Raw genomic sequence first — 16,870 nt, 5'->3', positions numbered from 1 at the left:
TCTCTCACCAATAGAGAGGTTATACAGAAATTAATTCAGTAAAGATTCTTTGGAAATGAAAAAATGTTACAAATAAAATGAACTTAACAGATATCTACAGAATATTTTATCCAAAAAAAGCCAAAGAAACTTTCTTATCCATGGCTCATGAAATCTTTTCCAAAATAACCATAGTTCAGGTCACAAAGCAACTCTTTAAAAAATCCAAAAAATTGATATGATTGCTTGCATCATATCTGATTTTTAATAGAATGAAATTAGAAAACAATATTTTAAAAAACTACAGAAACTATATAAACACATTGAGACTGAAAAATACGCTTTGAATGACAAATGCATGATAGAAGAAATCAGGGGAGAAATTCAGAAATTCTTAGACTCAAACAAGAATAATGGTATAAAATACCAGCACCTCTAGCACATTATGAAGGCAGTTCTAAGAGGAAATTTTATACCTATGAGTATATAAGAAAATCAGAAAGATCCTAAATAAATGATGTATCTTAAGGATCTTGAAAAAGGGAGGAAATAATTAAGATCAGAGGTGAAGTCAATGAACTGGAGAAGAAAAAAGTACAAAGGATCAATGAAACAAAGAGTTGGTTCTTTGAAAAAATAAACAAGATTGATAAACCATTAGCTAAACTAACCAAAAGAAAAATAGAGAAGACACAAATTAATAAAATTAGGCATGAAAAAGGAGATACCACCACAGATATCACAGAAATCCAGTGAATCATTAGAAACTATTTTGAAAATGTATACTCCAATAAATTGGAAAATCTAGAAGAAATGGATACATTTCTAGAAAAATATGGCCTGCTAAAAAGGAAACCTAAACAGATCAATAACTAGTATGAGACAAAAGCAGTAATACAAAGCTTCCAAAAAGAAAAAAAAAGCCCAAGACCAGATGAATTCTCAGGTGAATTCTACCAGACCTTTAAAGAACTAATACCAAAATACCTCAAATTATTTCATGAAATAGAAAGGGAAGAATACTTTCAAATTCATTCTATGAAGTTAGTATCACCCTCATACCAAAACCAGGTAAGGATATGTCAAAGGAAGAAAACTATAGATCAATATCCCTGATGAAGTTAGATGCAAAAAATCCTTAATGAAGTATCAGCAAATCATATTCAACAACATATTGTACATCATGACCAAGTTGGTTTTATCCCAAGGATGAAAGCATAGTTTAACTACTCAAATCAATAAGTATAATTCACCACATAAAGAGAATTAAGGACAAAAATCACAGAGTCATCTCAGATGCAATGAAAGCTACAGACAAAATTCAGCCTTCATTCATGACAAAAACACTGAAGAAACCATCAACATCATAGAGGATATATGAACAAACGCAAAGTCAAACATCCTAGTGAATTAGAAAAACTTGCTTTTCCTTTAAAATCTGGAACAAGAAAAGGATATTCACTCTCACCACTCCTATTTAATACAGGACTAGAAATTCTAGTCATAACAATCAGAAAAGTGAAGGAAATAAAAGGGATTAAAATAGGTAAGGAAGGAGTCAAATTATCACTGTTTGCAGATGATATGATCCTATACTGGAAAGATCTAAGAAGTGCCTGTAGATTGTTAGAGCCAATAAATTCAGTAAACTACCAGTTTATGAATCAACACACAAAACAATAGCTTCTCCATACACCAACAATGAATCTGCTAAGAAAGAAATCAGGAAAATAATCCCATTCACAATAGTCTCAAAAAACAAAACAAAAACCTAGAAATAAATCTAATCAAGGAGGTAAAAGACCTCTACAATGAAAACTATAGAGCACTGAAGAAAGAAATTGAAGAAGACACAAGAAGAAAGATCTTCCATGTTCATGAATAGGCAGAGTTGATATTGTAAAATGGCCATACTACCAAAAATCAGTATTTAGATTCCAGACCATCTCCATCAAAATACCAATGACATTCTTCACAGAACTGAAAAAAGACCTAAAATTCATTTGAAAGAATAAAAGACTCAGAACAGCCAAAGCAATTCTAAGCCAAAAAAGCAATGCTGGCGGTATCACAATACCTGACCTTCAAATTATACTACAGAGCTATAGTAACAAAAACTGCATGGTACTGGCATAAGAAATATATAAAAATACACACACACCAATGGTACAGAATAGAAAACACAAAGACAAATCTACACAGATATAGTCATCTGGTCCTTGACAAAGGTGCCAAAAACACACTGGAAAAAAAGACAATCTTTTCTACAAATGGTGCTGGGAAAACTGTTTATCCATATGTAGAATGAGACTAGATCCTGATTTCTCATCCTGTGTCAAAGACAACTGAAAATGGATCAAAGACCCAGGAATCAGACCAGAAACTCTAACTCCTAAAAGAAAATATACAGCCTACACTCCAACATATAGGTACAGGCAAAGGCTTTCTCAATAAGACCCCTAAAGCTCAGGAAATAATGTCAAGAGTTAATAAATGGGATGGCATCAAATGAAAACTCTTCTGCATGTCTAAGGAAACAAGAATGTGAAGAGAGAATCTACAAAATGGGAGAAAATCTTTGCAAGTTATTGTTCTAACAGAGTATTAGTATCTGGAATATGTGAAGAAATCAAAGAACTTAATGCCATTTAAAAAGTGAGCAAATGAATTATGTAGACACTTCTCAAAAGAAATACAAATGACCAGCAAATACATGATAAGATAATGAAAGTCAAAACTACACTGAGATTTCATCTCACACCAGTCAGAATGACAGTCATCAAGAATGCAAACAATAATAAATGCTGCAGAGGATGTGGAGTAAAAGGAACATTTTACATTGATTGGTGGGATTGTAAATTAGTATAATCACTATTGAAATCAGTATGGAGTTTCCTCAAAAAACTAGGAATGGAACCAATGTATGACCCTATTTATCCTAAAGAATTAAAGACAGAAGAGTATAATGAAACATGGATAGCCATGTTTACGGCAGCCCCATTTACAAGAGTCAGACTAAGGGACCAGCTTACATGTCTGTCAACGAATGAATGGATAAAGAAAATGTGGTATATATGTACTATGAAGTTTTATTCAGTCATAAAGAAGAATGAAATTATGTCATTTGCAGGAAAATGATTGGAACTTGAGAACATTATGTTAAGTGAAGTAAGTCAAACTCAGAATATCATGGGTCAAATGTTTTCTCTAATGTGGAAGCTAGGGAGGAAAAAGGAAATGAAAGTTGGGTATAGTGAGACATCACATGAAAATCAAAGGGAGATCAATAGAGCAGAGGAAAGGAATCAAGGGAAGCGAGGAGGGGAGGGAAGGGGGAAATGCTGGAGAATAATATTGACCAAATTATATTGTTATGTAGTATAAATGTAAGAATATGAAACAATGAATTCCACCATTATATACAATGATAATGCACCAATAAAAATATGGAGGAATAAAAGTATGTTTACGCAGTAGAATACACAGTCTACCTAAGGAAGGATCAAAAGGGTTAAACTCATTTAATGTCTGGATTTTGATAATTACCATGTGTACTGCTTTTCAAAAAGGTTCACTCTGGTCACCTTGGATCCATTCACCTATAAAAGAACAACCAACATCAATTAGAAAAAGTGCCATGAAATTTAAATTAAATAAATCAATTTGCGAAAGGACATGAAGTGAAGTTCTAGGGCCTTGACAACCTCTCTAAGGTTCAAATATGACTACTCAAGGTTTTTGGCTTGCCTTCTAACATGTATTCTAGGGCAAAGTTTTCCAAATGTAAATTATTTGCCTTACCACTATCATGATTATCACCACAACCATATGCTAGTTGAAATATAATTTCCTTGATAGTTCTTTAAATCTAAAAGAACCATACAGGGAACACTGCTATAACTTGCTATATGGAGAAGGAAGTATATTTTTTTTTCTTAGGAAGAAATTAACTGATTATTTTTAAAATTTAAACTTTAATATGTATTGCTAATTATAATGACAATTTATTAGAAAAGCAGTAGAAATACTACTAGTTTGGAATGAATTCTATATAATTCAAACTAACCCATAATTAAGACAATTACACATCTAATATTTTTTAACTTCTATCACACTCTCATTTGAAATCTGAAATTACAATTTTGAGTCACTTTTTCATCTGCCTCCTTTGCTTATTTCAGCTCTCTATCCACCTCTACACTCATTACACCTCTACTGGTAATGGGCAAATATATGAAAGAAGATTCATGGGGTGTTACCTCAGGGCAGCAACCACAAGCTCATCCTTCAGGCTGATCCTCTCATCCTCCCCACTCTTCAGGAGCACAGGGGACAATGGGAGAAATCACAGAAAAAGAGAGCGAGAAAGAGAAAGAGGGCAAGCACACAGCCCTTGATCTTATCTGAGTAGAAGATTCCTTGGTGAGTGCTTCTCCCAGTCCCACCTGTGGAGATACAAGAGTTTGAAGACTCAGACAATGAAGAACAATCTTTTCGGCCATTTTTCAACTGGACAGTTGCAAGCTCCATTTGAGTGATTCAGAGTGACTAGGAGTCCAGTCCAGCACTCCACTGCAGTCTTGCGATCTTCAAGATAATGCTTCTCTGGCATCATTAATCCTCCAGGCTCTTTATCCGCTTAGAGATTAAACTGGAGTGGAGGTTCAAAAAAATTAACATTCAATTTCAGGTATATTTCACAAAACTATTTTAAGAATCTCACATCCAACACACGGATTCTTATAAGATGATTCATTCCATCTCCATGAAGTTATGAAAATTAAATTATAGGTATGGATTATGCCTGGCATTCAATAAATATGAGTGTTAACTATTACAAACTATTGTTTTCCTATAGAGAAGGGCGAAAATCATTTTAAAATGTAATCCTTCCAAAGTAGGCAAAAACCCATTCACTTAGGGCTAGACATAATGGGGCAAATGCGTGGCTTCCTATCTAAAAGACCTGAGTTACCTTTGGGAGAGTCACCCATGGATAAGCGGGGTTCTGATCCTGAACACGTTTTGCAAGATCCTGTGCCCAGAAGGTACAGAAATTCCCACCCAGTCATTGCTTCAGGCTTGCCTCACAACCTGCCTGATTCTGGAGCCATCAGGGTACCAGTTCAGGAACTAGGGGCTGCAAGAGAGAAACAGCTTTAAAAAACATATCATTGAAGAATAAAAGTCTTCAAGTTCTGGTCTCAGAAGAATCTAAGTGTGAAGGTTATAGAATACTGACAACTTCTGCACCAGAGAACTTGAAACACAGGGTCAGTTCTGAAATAATGACTCAATTCCCATCTTTCTTCAACTCATCCTGTTTTGCCACTTTGCTTGTCAACCAGAAATCACCAAGCTATAATTAATAATCTATAACACCAAGCTAATAATTAATAGGCTTTCAAGTCGTCATCAATAAGTGATGTGTACCTTACTTCAAAATAAAAACAAAGGTTCCCATGCCTTCTTATATTTCTAAAATTAAAGTAATTCATTCATATCTTACTTTTCAGAACTTTTTTCACTCACTTTTCAGAACTGGTGTCAGAACTGTTGTCCTCTTTTAAAATGGGCATAACAGACTTAAACTTTTGGAAATGACCTCAGTTCACAACTATGGTGGCAATAATCACTTGACTTGGGTTCAACCCCTTTTCTCCCCAGGCTTCACTGGTCTTATTGCTCCAATCTTGCCCCCTGCATGTGCACACGGAAAAGGTTCCCGTCTATAAATTCACCGGCATCTAGGAAGAACCAGTTCAAATGTCACATCATTCCTTCTGTCCCACCAAGTCAGTCCTGCTTCTTTGGTGACCCATCCTGTAGCATTTATCCCACTGAAAAAGAATAGTAGAGGCTTGTTAAATGTTGGCCTATAAGTCTGGTAAACTGAGTCCATGTTTATGTCCAACACCTATCCACCACAGCAGCTCAGTAAAAGAATGAAGATGTGAATGACCAAGTACTTTGCACAGCTTTAACATAACAACTAGACCCTAGCATGGCTCCTCAATCTGTTCTTTCCTTCATGCAGGCAGGAATCTCTGCAGGAAAGACTTCTGCATGGGGCTTAAGGCACTCAGACCTGACAGGTTGGGATGAGGGTGAAGGGTACACTGAGGTAGACAGTTGGGTTCCAGAAATATAACTGAAACATAGGATAAGACCCAGGGAGAGACCTGCTCACTATTTTAAAACTCCCCTGGATTAATCATGGAAAAGAAAAATAGGCAACCACAATGGCTATTTAAATATACACAAGGAACTCACTGACGTGGTGCCCGCACTTGACATGCAGTGTGCAGTGCAGTCCCACTGTAAGATCCGCCTTTCATTTCACCTGACATCAATGAGGCCCCACACAGAGGAAACACCTGGGAGTGTCCACACTGTTGGTGAAGTACTCATTACCTTGGCTAGAAGGAATACAAGTAATCTTTATTATCTTTTATTTACATTTTTCTATATTTTCAGAAATTTTGCAAATAGTATACATAATACAGAAACCAAAACAAACCTATCAGGCTAGGGATATACCTCAATGTTAGACTGCTCTCACAGCAAATGCAAGGTCCTGAGTTTGATGGTCAACATCACAAAAACAAAGCTACCATATGCATGTGTAGGTATGTTGTTATCAGACTTGAAGTTTACCCCTAAGTATTCCTAGAACAAGAAAGCTCTTAGAGTTCCCATAATTAACAAGAAACTTCAATGTCAACACATTCATTAAAAAAAAAAAAAAAAAAAAAGACTAAGTTTAAGAAAAGAAAAACTCTCTTACCTTTTCCAGGACTAAGATTATGGTCTACACAAAACTTTAGTTCTCCTTTGGCTTCAATTTCATTGGTCTTCAAAAAGTATCAAAAATGATAAATATAGTAACTAAGAGAGCTATGAAGTTGTTAAGAAATCATCCTGGTCATAGCATTCTATAAAATATCACCACAAAAGGACAGAAAAGTCAGTTATGCGATAACTCAAGCAACGATAAGGACACACAGGTCTTTGGAGAATTTAAGTGTTTTCATTACTTGATGTGGCCAACATGGGAGACTCTACTGGGAAAAGGTTATGAATTAAGGAATCTATACTAAAAAACAACAATGTTTTAATGACTAAGAAATAAGCTCACAATGGACTGGAAAGGGAAAAGTACCATATCTTTAACACAGAGAAAACAGACACAAAGGCAAAAATATTAAAAGGAAAACTTACCAGAATGGTCAACTTCATCCACCTTCCCCAGGAAAGCCAGTAAAAACGTTTTTCTTTTCCTATTCTCAATAAAAAGGCAGTGACCAAGGGCAGTGGGATACCCAAAACTCAAAAGGAAACTCAAGTGTCCCAGTCTGAGTACAAGTTATAAAACACATATGGCAGTTTAGAGAGTGTATATTAAGGCACTTAAAAACACCCAAGGTCACTATATAAGGTCACTGACCTCAGTGGGATGAGACAAGGAGAAATGTTATTGATTATATTGAAGATAAAAGTAAATATACCAAATATTTTCAACTGCACTCTTCCTTGGGAAAAAACCTGCCACCAATTTTTGACCCTAAGAAGTGACAGGGACCATGACATTTGCTGATAAATTGACAGTACCAGAGAACATCTTGTTACATGAAATAAGCCAGACCCAGAAAGTCAAGCATTGAATTTTTCTCTTATATGAAAAAGCCAGACCAAAATAAGGGGGGAAATCAGGGAAGGGAAATATAGAGAGATCAAATGGAGAAGGAGGAGATTGAGGGGGAGGGAGAAGGAGGAGGAAAGAAAGCAACAGTGGAATGAATCTGACCAACCATACTATGATTATATATGAATATGTTGCAGTGAATTTCACCTTTATTTATATCCATAATGCACTAATTTTAAAAAAAACTATAAATAAATATAAGAGCAGTAGAGGAAAGGGAACTGGGGAAAAATAGCAGGGAAGAGGAAGTACTACGGACTAAATTGGAGAAAACTATATTCTATACTTATATAATTATGTTAAAATGAATTCAAATATGTATTACTATAAAGCACTAATTTAAAAAATTATTAAAAAATAAAAGAAATCAGGAGCCATGAGAGGTACAGAGCATCAGCCCTAGTCAGGGTCTAAGACAAGGAAATTAAATCCAGAAGATCACCATGCATGGATATGGTAAAAAGGGCCAGGTCAATGAAGCAAGATCAGAAGACATTGCGCAGAAAGGTGAACAGGCCAAATGTAAGCAATGCCAAGGCCAGGAAGATGGCAAGACCATTGGAGGGACACCAGGTGTGAAAAGGCATATAGACAAAACTAAAAAGATTTAGCCCTGGTAACAGGGCTCAGGGCCTGCAGGACACTGGACTACTCAGGTAGACAAAACCAGGTACTATGGTCTTAGATGTTGGGGTAGAAAGCAACAATGAAGGAAACAAGGAGGTAGAGGGCCTGACATGAAGGCCAGGAGTTTAAAATTTTTAGTCTAGGTGGGATGCCAAGTCACCGAACCCGAGGATGAGAACAACAGGTTAAAAAAAACTGGACATGGCCACATGGGTAGGACTAAATACCTAGATGCATGTCTGGTTTCTGCCAAGGTCAAGTGGATAAGGCTAGCATGTAAGTCAAGGGTTACCCAGAGCAATAGTGAACAGGCCTTGAGGGTAAAGTTAGAAGCAAGAGCAGTGAAAAGGGCGGGGCCATAATCACAAGCTCGTAAAGGCCAGACCAATGGGGCAGTGCCTTGGAGGCAAGAGGAGGGAGGAGTGGCAGGGCCATAAGGGAAACGCCATTAAGGTGAGACCATAGGGGCAAGGCAAGTTGGAGGGCCAGGGTGAGAGGACATGTAGGCATACCAAAAAGGGTTAGTCACGAAGACCTCACTGGCAAGGACAGGTGGGCAAGGATGAGGAATGAATGTAGGGTTTGGACTTGGTTGAAGGGCAAGTGGGATTCACTAAGAGCTTTTAGGCAGTAGGTATGACCCAGCCCACAAAACAAAGTTCAAGGCCATGAGATTAAGGGCAAATGTTCAATAAGAGTAGGTGGGTAATCCATCTGGGATGCCAGATTACCAGACCAAGGAACTTAATACCAAGAGGTTACCACACTGGTCATGGCCACAAAGCCCAGAACTATGGGGCAAGGGCTTAGTAGAAAAGGCAGAAGCAGGGACAAGAGCGAATGACTATCAGGGCAAGGCCATAAAGGACAGATGAAAGGAAAGAAGTCTTGGAGAGAGGACTGGTGGAGTGGGCAGGGGGCTGGCCATAGGGCAATGATGTAAAGGCCAGATAGATCTTATATAGGCCAAATAGATCTTATATAACTACCAAACTCTTCAATGAAATATCATGGTCTTGGGGACAGGGCAAGGCAGGAACCAAGAGGATATGGTAGCGGGCAGAGCAATACGGGCAAGGCCTTAAAGGGTGCCATGCCTTCAATGCATGGAAGTAAAGTTAGTAGATGGCTCAGGGAAGGGCCATAGGACAAGGTAATTGAGGTGAGAACAAGGGGGCTAAGACTTGGGTCAAGGGCAAGGGCCAGACAAGGGAAATTGGTCAGGGGCATGAGGGCAAGGCCATATAGGCCAGTCCACAAGGGCAGTACCAGGTAGCAACAAGGTCATAGAACAGTGGCAAGGCCATATTGGCAAAGCCAACAAGATAAAATCATAGGGCAGTTTTTTTGACAGCAATGAAATGTCAGAGGATAGGATAGGAACAGGGTCATAAAGGTAAGGACATCATAAAGGTCAAACAAAAGGTCAAGGCCTATGGCAAGGACTAGGCCTTCCATGAACCCCCTGCTCATTTCCCATCCTTGCCACAAAGGTCTGGCACACTATTTGCCTGCCCTATACCACAAAAGGTCTTGCCTATGCTGCCTGCCCTATACCACATACCCACTGTCTTTGCACTTGCCCCAAAGGCCATGCCCCCATGTCTGGTCTTTATGCCATTTCCCTACAGCCAGCTCCTTGCTACTCCACCTGGCCCTTTCCACAAGACCTCATCCCTTGATCTTCTTGCCTTTATGGTCCTGCCCTTGCAACCATTCACTCTCATTCTTGCTTAAAGCCATTTCTATTAAGGCCTTGCCCTATTAGTCTGGCCTTCATGGCCTTGACCACATTGCTCTTCCCAGTAGCCCTCATACCCCCCCCCAAAGCTGTCCCCTTTTATCTAGTCTTTATGGCATTGCCTTAGGGCCCTGCCACTTGCCCCCACATCTCTGCCTTTGCCTCAAGGTCTTGTCATTTTGGACTGGTCATTCCTGCCTTTCCTACATGACTGTGCCTCTCCCTGTCCATGCCCACAAGGCCTTGCCCCATGTCTGGCCTCCATAACCTTGCCCTATGGCCCTGACCTATGCTCCCTCTTCTGCCCCTTTCCTGTGCGTCCTAAGACCTTGCCCCATTGGTTGGACATAAGTGGCCTTGCCCATCTGACCTTGCCTCTGCCCTCTCTTCCATACCCGAGGGCTCTGCACCTTGCCCACCAAATTTCTACCTTTGTCTCAAGGCCTTGAATTTTAAACTGGTCATTCCTGCCTTGCCCATATTGGTCTGTCCTGAGCCCCTTTCCCCTGCCCATGCTCACCAAGGCCTTGTCCCATGTCTGGCATTCAAGGTCTTGCCCTATGGCTCTTTGTGCCCCTATTTCTGGTCCTTTTCCATGGTCCCTTGGTCTGGCGTAAATGATCTTGCCAGCCTGTCCTTGCCACTTGCCCCCTCCTTCACATCCCAGTACTTTACAAAAGGCCTTACCCCCTTTGCCTGACCTTATTCTAAGGATAAGGCAATCAAGGCTGGGACAAGGGTGCAACATCTTGGGGCAAGGGCAAGAGCCTGAAGAGGGAGTAGTGGTCAGGGGGCATGAGACCCTGGCACAAAGGCCAGTCCAAGAGGAGCAAGGACTTAGGGCAGGAGTAAGTGGGTAGAAGAGGTGGCTAGAGGCCACCAGGAAGTGAGCAGGGGGCTCTGGGAAGGATCATAAAGATAAAACAATCAAGGTCAGAGTAAGTTGTCAAAGTCTTGGAGCAAGGACAAGGGTCTAAGTACACAGTACTGGTCAGAAACATGAGGACAAGGTCATAGAGGCCAGTCCAAGAGGAGAAAGGACTTAAGTAAGAGTAAGTACAGCTGAGAAGTAGCTGGATCTGAACTCTGACCTTGCCCTCATGGCCCTTCCCTAAGCCCTCTGCTCCCTTTCCTTACCTGCCCCCAAGGCCTTGTCCCATTTGTGTAGCCATTAAATCATTGTCCTTATGGGCATTCACACATGTTCTTGTTTATACCCTTACCTCCAAGGCCTTGTCCTATTGGTTTGGCCTTCATGACAAGACCACGTTGTCCTGCCAGGAGCCCCAGTTTCCATTCCCTTTCATGCTCCCAGGTCTTGTCCTTTTTGTCTGACCTTTATGACCTTGCCTTAGGGGCCATTCATCCTTCTCCCTGTCCATGGCCTTTCTCTAAGGTCTTGCTTCGTAAGTCTGTCCTTCATGGCCATGAGCACATTAACCTGCCCAGAGCTTCCTCCTCCATTCACTTCCATGCCCCAAGGCCTTGCCCCCTAACTTTGGCCTTTGTAGTCTGACCCTGTAGCCCAACATCCCCACTTGTCTTGGGGAATGGCAAAGGCCAAAGGAGGCGGCATTGGTCAGGGCCATAAGGGCAAGTCCAAGAAAGCCAGACAAGGGGTCAAGGCACTGGAGACAAAGTATCAAGGAGTGGACAAGGGTCAAGTTTCATGTGTCCATTAAAGCCAAACCAATGGGACAAGACCTTGTGCACCAGGACAAAAAGGTCAATCAAAGGAGGAAAGGTTTGGGGGTATGAACTGAATGGAGAGGGGGACTCTGGGGAAGAAATTTGGGTCAAGGCCATGAAAGCCAAAGCAACAGTGTGAGGCCTTGGAAGAAAGGGCATGGGTAGGAACAAGGGTGAATGGTCCCAAAGGCAAGGTCATAAAGGCCAGACCAATGGGGCAAAGAATTGGTACATGGACCAGAGTCAGAAAAGGGTACATTGTTCAGGACCATAGGGCAAGGCCATGAAGGCCAGAACAGGGAGAAAAGTCTGTATACAGGACAAGGATGAGAAGGAGGTAGCACATGGCAGGACCAGAGGAGCATAGTCATAAGGAAAAAAACCAATGAGGCAAGCCCACAGACACATGTGAAAGAGATGGAAGATGTGGCATGGGGCAGGTCCACAAGGACAAGTCCACTGAATACAGACAAAGGAGGCAAGGACTTGGGGGCAAGGGCAAGGACTAGACTAAGGAACAAAGGTCAGAGGCAGAATGCCATGAATCCCTGATAAATGAGACAAGGCCATATGGGCAAAGGAATGGGCAGGGAGGATGGGCAGGGGACTTGGCCATAAGAGCTCAGCCATAAAGGCCAGACAAAGGGGGCCTGGCTGCAGGTATGAAAAGGAAGGAAGCAGAGGGCTTAGGGGAGGACCACGAGGGCAAGGCAATGAAGGCCAGACCAGTGGGGCAAGGTCTGTGATCAAGGTCAAAGGCAGGGAGGGTAGGCAAGGCACTGGGCCATAAATGTAAAGCCATAAAGGTCAGACAAAAGGGATGAGGCCTTTGGAGTATGGAAGGGAAGGGAGAAGGAGCTCCAGGCAGAGAACTGTGTTCAAGGCCATAAAGGACAGACCAATGAGGCAAGGCCTTGGGAGAAAGGCCATGGGAGAAGCGTGAATAGCATAAGGACAGGGCCATAAAGGCCAAACAAAGTAGGCAAGGTCTTGTGGTGAAGGCATATGTCTTCAGAGGCATAGGAAAAGGCCAAGAAGGTCAGAAGAGGGAAGAAGGTTTTGTGGGCAAGGACAAGGGCAGGGAGGACATAGCATGAGGCAGGACCATAGAAGTAAAACCATAAAGGCCAGTGAAAAAATGACAAGGCCTTGAGGACCAGAGCAGAGAGGAAGTTTCAAAGTGCTGGGCCATAGGGCAATGCCATAGAGGCCAGAGAAAGGGGTGAGGCCTTAGGGAAAAGTTAAAGAGCAGGGAGGGTATAGCATGGGGCAGGGCAAAGTTACAAAGGCCAATCCAATATGGCAAGGCCTTAAGGACAGAGCAAGTACAGAGAGAGGTGGTAGGGGCAGGACTCTAAAGGCAATGGCACTGAGGTCAGATGAAGGGAGAAAGGTCTTTGGTTTAAGAGCCTGGAAGAGGGTCAGGAGGCATGACCATACCAAGGGGGAAGTGCCTTGGGTACAAGGAACCAAAAAGGGGGCATTGGTCAGGGCTATAAGACCAAGATCATGAAGTTTCCAAGAGGGAACAAGACTTTGGGAGCATTGGCACAGGGCAGGGCCTATAGGCAAGGGGCAGGACAATAAGGTCAAGAATAAACCATTGAGACAGAACCTTGTGAGCAGAGGCAAGGGATGGGTGGAATGAGCAGGGGGTTGGGCAAAGGGCAACATCCCAAAGGTTAGACCATTGGCAATGGAAACCATCACAAAGGTTTCCATTGCCAAAAGGTCATGGCCTTTTGGCAATGGAAAGGTCAGTGAGGGGGACATGGGGCACCATCATATGGATAAAGCCAAAAAAGGTCAGATAAAGGACACAAGGCCTAGGGCACAAGAGCCATGTCACAGAAGAGTGAGGTGCCACAAGGGCAAGGCCATGAAGGCCATTCCAAGGGTGCAAGGTCTTAAGAGCAAGGGGAGGATGGGTCTGGGGAAGGACCAAAAGGGCAAGGCTATTAAGACCAGACCAGTGGGGCAATTCCAGGCTTCAGCATCAGGGATGAAAAAACATGTGGCCATCCCAAAAAGGATTAACCTGTTCACCACAGCTATGCGGTCTTGAAGACCTCACAGGCAAGGACAGGCAGGCAAGCCAGGAGGTCTGCGCATAGGGTTTGGACTGGGTTTAAGGATAAGTGGATTTTCCCAAGGGTATTTAGATAGTATGCCCACCTACAGTAGTAAACAAAGTTTGAAGCTGTGGTGTTCAAAGTCCAAGTGTGTGATAACAGTAGTAGGTGAGTAAGCCCATCTGGGATGGTAGGTTACTAGACCAAGGAGGTTAAATGCAAGCAGTTACCACACATGGATATAGCAATGTGGTTCAGGCCAGATGGGTATAATGGGAGTGGACACTGGGTGAGAAGGAGCTGAAGCAAATTCATGAGGAATGGAGGAGGTTGGGGGGTAGCATAAGGCATGAAAAGGCACACGAACACAACCAAAAGGATTGAGACCTGGTGTTATTGGGCACAATGTCCTTTAGGGCAGTGGGCATGGTCAGGTGGGCAAGGCCATGTATTTGAAGCTTATTCATTGCCAGAAGGTCACAGTAAAGGGTATAAGTAGGAAGTTGATGGCATAATACAAAGGCCAGGAGTTCAGCATTTTAGTCTGGGTGGGTGAGGCCATGCTGAGGCCAGGCTCACAGAACCTCAAGGGATAAAAGCAACAGTTTAATAAAATTGTGATGGGTCCACCAGATAATAGTGATCTTGAAGCAGAGTTGGGCTAGTGCCAAAGTCAGGTGGATACTATCAGATGCCAAGGCAAAGGGGACTGAAGGATATTAGGACAATGCCTTGGGGCAAGGACAGGGAGAACAGGCATGGGGCACAGCTATAAGGGCAATGCCAGAATGGGGAAAGGCTATAAGGGCAAGGTCAGTGGGCAATACCAGGGGTGAGAGTACATGTGGACATAACAAAGAGTTAAAACCCATGACTATAGTCAGGTGGTCATGAAGACATCACAGACAAGAATGGGTGGGACCAGACATAGGGTTTGGGCTGAGTTGAAAGTCAAGTGGGTTTGGCTAAGGGCATTTTAAGTAAGTATGGCCCAGCATACACAACAAAGTTTGAGGCCGAGAAGTAAAGGCCAAGTGTGCATTAATAGCAGCTGGGTAATGCATCTGGGATGCCATTATACTAGACCAAGGTGACTAAGGACAAGAGGTTGCCACCACATAGATTAGGCAAAGTGCATCAGGGCAGTTGAGTGTAATGGAAGAGGACACTAGATGGAAGGGGCTGAGACCAATTCTTAAGGTATAGGGGACAAAACAATGGGGTAGAAGGGCAAATGAAAGAACAGCAGATATGAAAAGGCATGGAGACATGACCAAAAAAGATGGAAACCTGGTGACATAGAGCCTGAGGTCCTTAAGGACACTGTGCATGATCCAGTGAGTAAGACCAGGGCTTATAGGCCTATTGGTTGGGACAGAAGGCAACTGCCAAGAGTACAAGCAGGAGGTTGAGTACATGATGTGAAGGCCAAGAGCTTAAAAATTTTAGTCTACCTGGGTAAGGTCATATGGGGGATGCCAGCTCACGGGACCTGAGAAGATAAAAACAAAATTGGAACAAGAGCACTCCATCAGGTAAGTGATATAGATGCAGGGCTGAGCTGGTGTGAAGGTCAACTGTATAAGGCCAAGGTGTCAAGGTAAGGATGATCCAAGGACTTGAGGGCAGAGTTTTCAAGTTAAGAGCAAGAGTAGGAACAGGGAGAAGGATCATAATGATAAGCCAAATAGACACACAAATGAACATGACCAGGTCACATACACCATGGGTGAAAGGACATGTGGGAATAACAAAAATGGCTAAAACTGGAGACTCCACAGGCAAGTGCTGGGGTTTTTTGACAGGGTATTAATACAACCGAATCTGTGCTGTGGGGGCATTGAACAGTGCTGTATGTTCAAGTGGTACAACCAGGAAGTTGAGGACTTGAGATGACAGTCACATTTTTTAAAAAGTCTAGGTCAGTAAGGGCATATGAGATATCATGGTAACAAGTCCATCAGAATGAGGACAACAGGTTAACACCTGATGCATAGTCTAGTTTGGTAAGAATGTTCTATATATGCAGTAAATGTTCTATATATGTGAGGGTCAATGGACCTCATATTGAGCTTTCTCGAATTTACATGAGATGCTAAGAGTCTCTCAGAGAACAGTATGGAAAGCTCTTAGCAGAGAAAATGAAATAACCCCTTCATGTTATTACCCTTCTTGTGTCATCATTCCCATGGGCCAATGGGCTATTTGGAACAAACTCACCCCTAACTCCAGGCAAACAGCAGCTGTAGAAAGACAAGCACCTTCTCTCTTGCTTCATGTCAAGGTCAATAGTGTCTAGACCTCATGTTCTCTACAGATCATCGATGTTCCCAGCTCTTCTGCATTCCTGCCATAGAACGGTTGCTCTTTGAGGTTATTTGGTTAATAACTTCCTTGCTTATCATTCTTTTTATCCCATACCTAACAAACAAAAAAACACTATGTAAAATACACAGGTAGGGAAAGGAGAGGGAGGCAGAAGCAATCCTGTAGAATATGTAGGAGACACAAGAACAGCATCTACTTACTGCCTATTGATGAGTCTGGCCTCCATGGCACTCAGTCAAGTTGAGCCCCATCACATAGGGATAATGCATGGGAATGCAAAGTGGTCAAAGATAGCCCAGTACAGAGAAAGTAGTGATGCCAACAGGTGCACTGAGGTTTATAAATCAACACCGTGCCCACTCACTGAAGTCACTTTCTCATAGACACCAACACAGGCCCTGCAAAAAGAATGCAAACCACCTCCTACCCAGAGGAATCACCTGGCATCTATAGAGGGCTTCAGCCTTTCCTTATACCCAATGCACACACTTACATGGTCCAGCTGTGACCTCATTCCAAGGCCTATAATTCTATGGCCCAGCTGTAGCCTCATCAGCATACCTGCACTGTCCAGCTGTGGTCTTTCACCAACCCAATGCCCGGATCTTCATGGTACAGCTATAGGGCAGGTTGCTTCTAATGTTACTCATAGCTTCTCCAGTGGTCAGTTCCAGCTGTGATATGAACAAAGCAATCCCAAGGCAATCCAATTTCAAGAAACCCAAAGTT

This window comes from Sciurus carolinensis, chromosome 7, assembly GCF_902686445.1.
Source record: "Sciurus carolinensis chromosome 7, mSciCar1.2, whole genome shotgun sequence".
In the NCBI taxonomy this organism is placed as follows: domain Eukaryota; kingdom Metazoa; phylum Chordata; class Mammalia; order Rodentia; family Sciuridae; genus Sciurus; species Sciurus carolinensis.
This window is presented reverse-complemented; position numbering follows the sequence as displayed.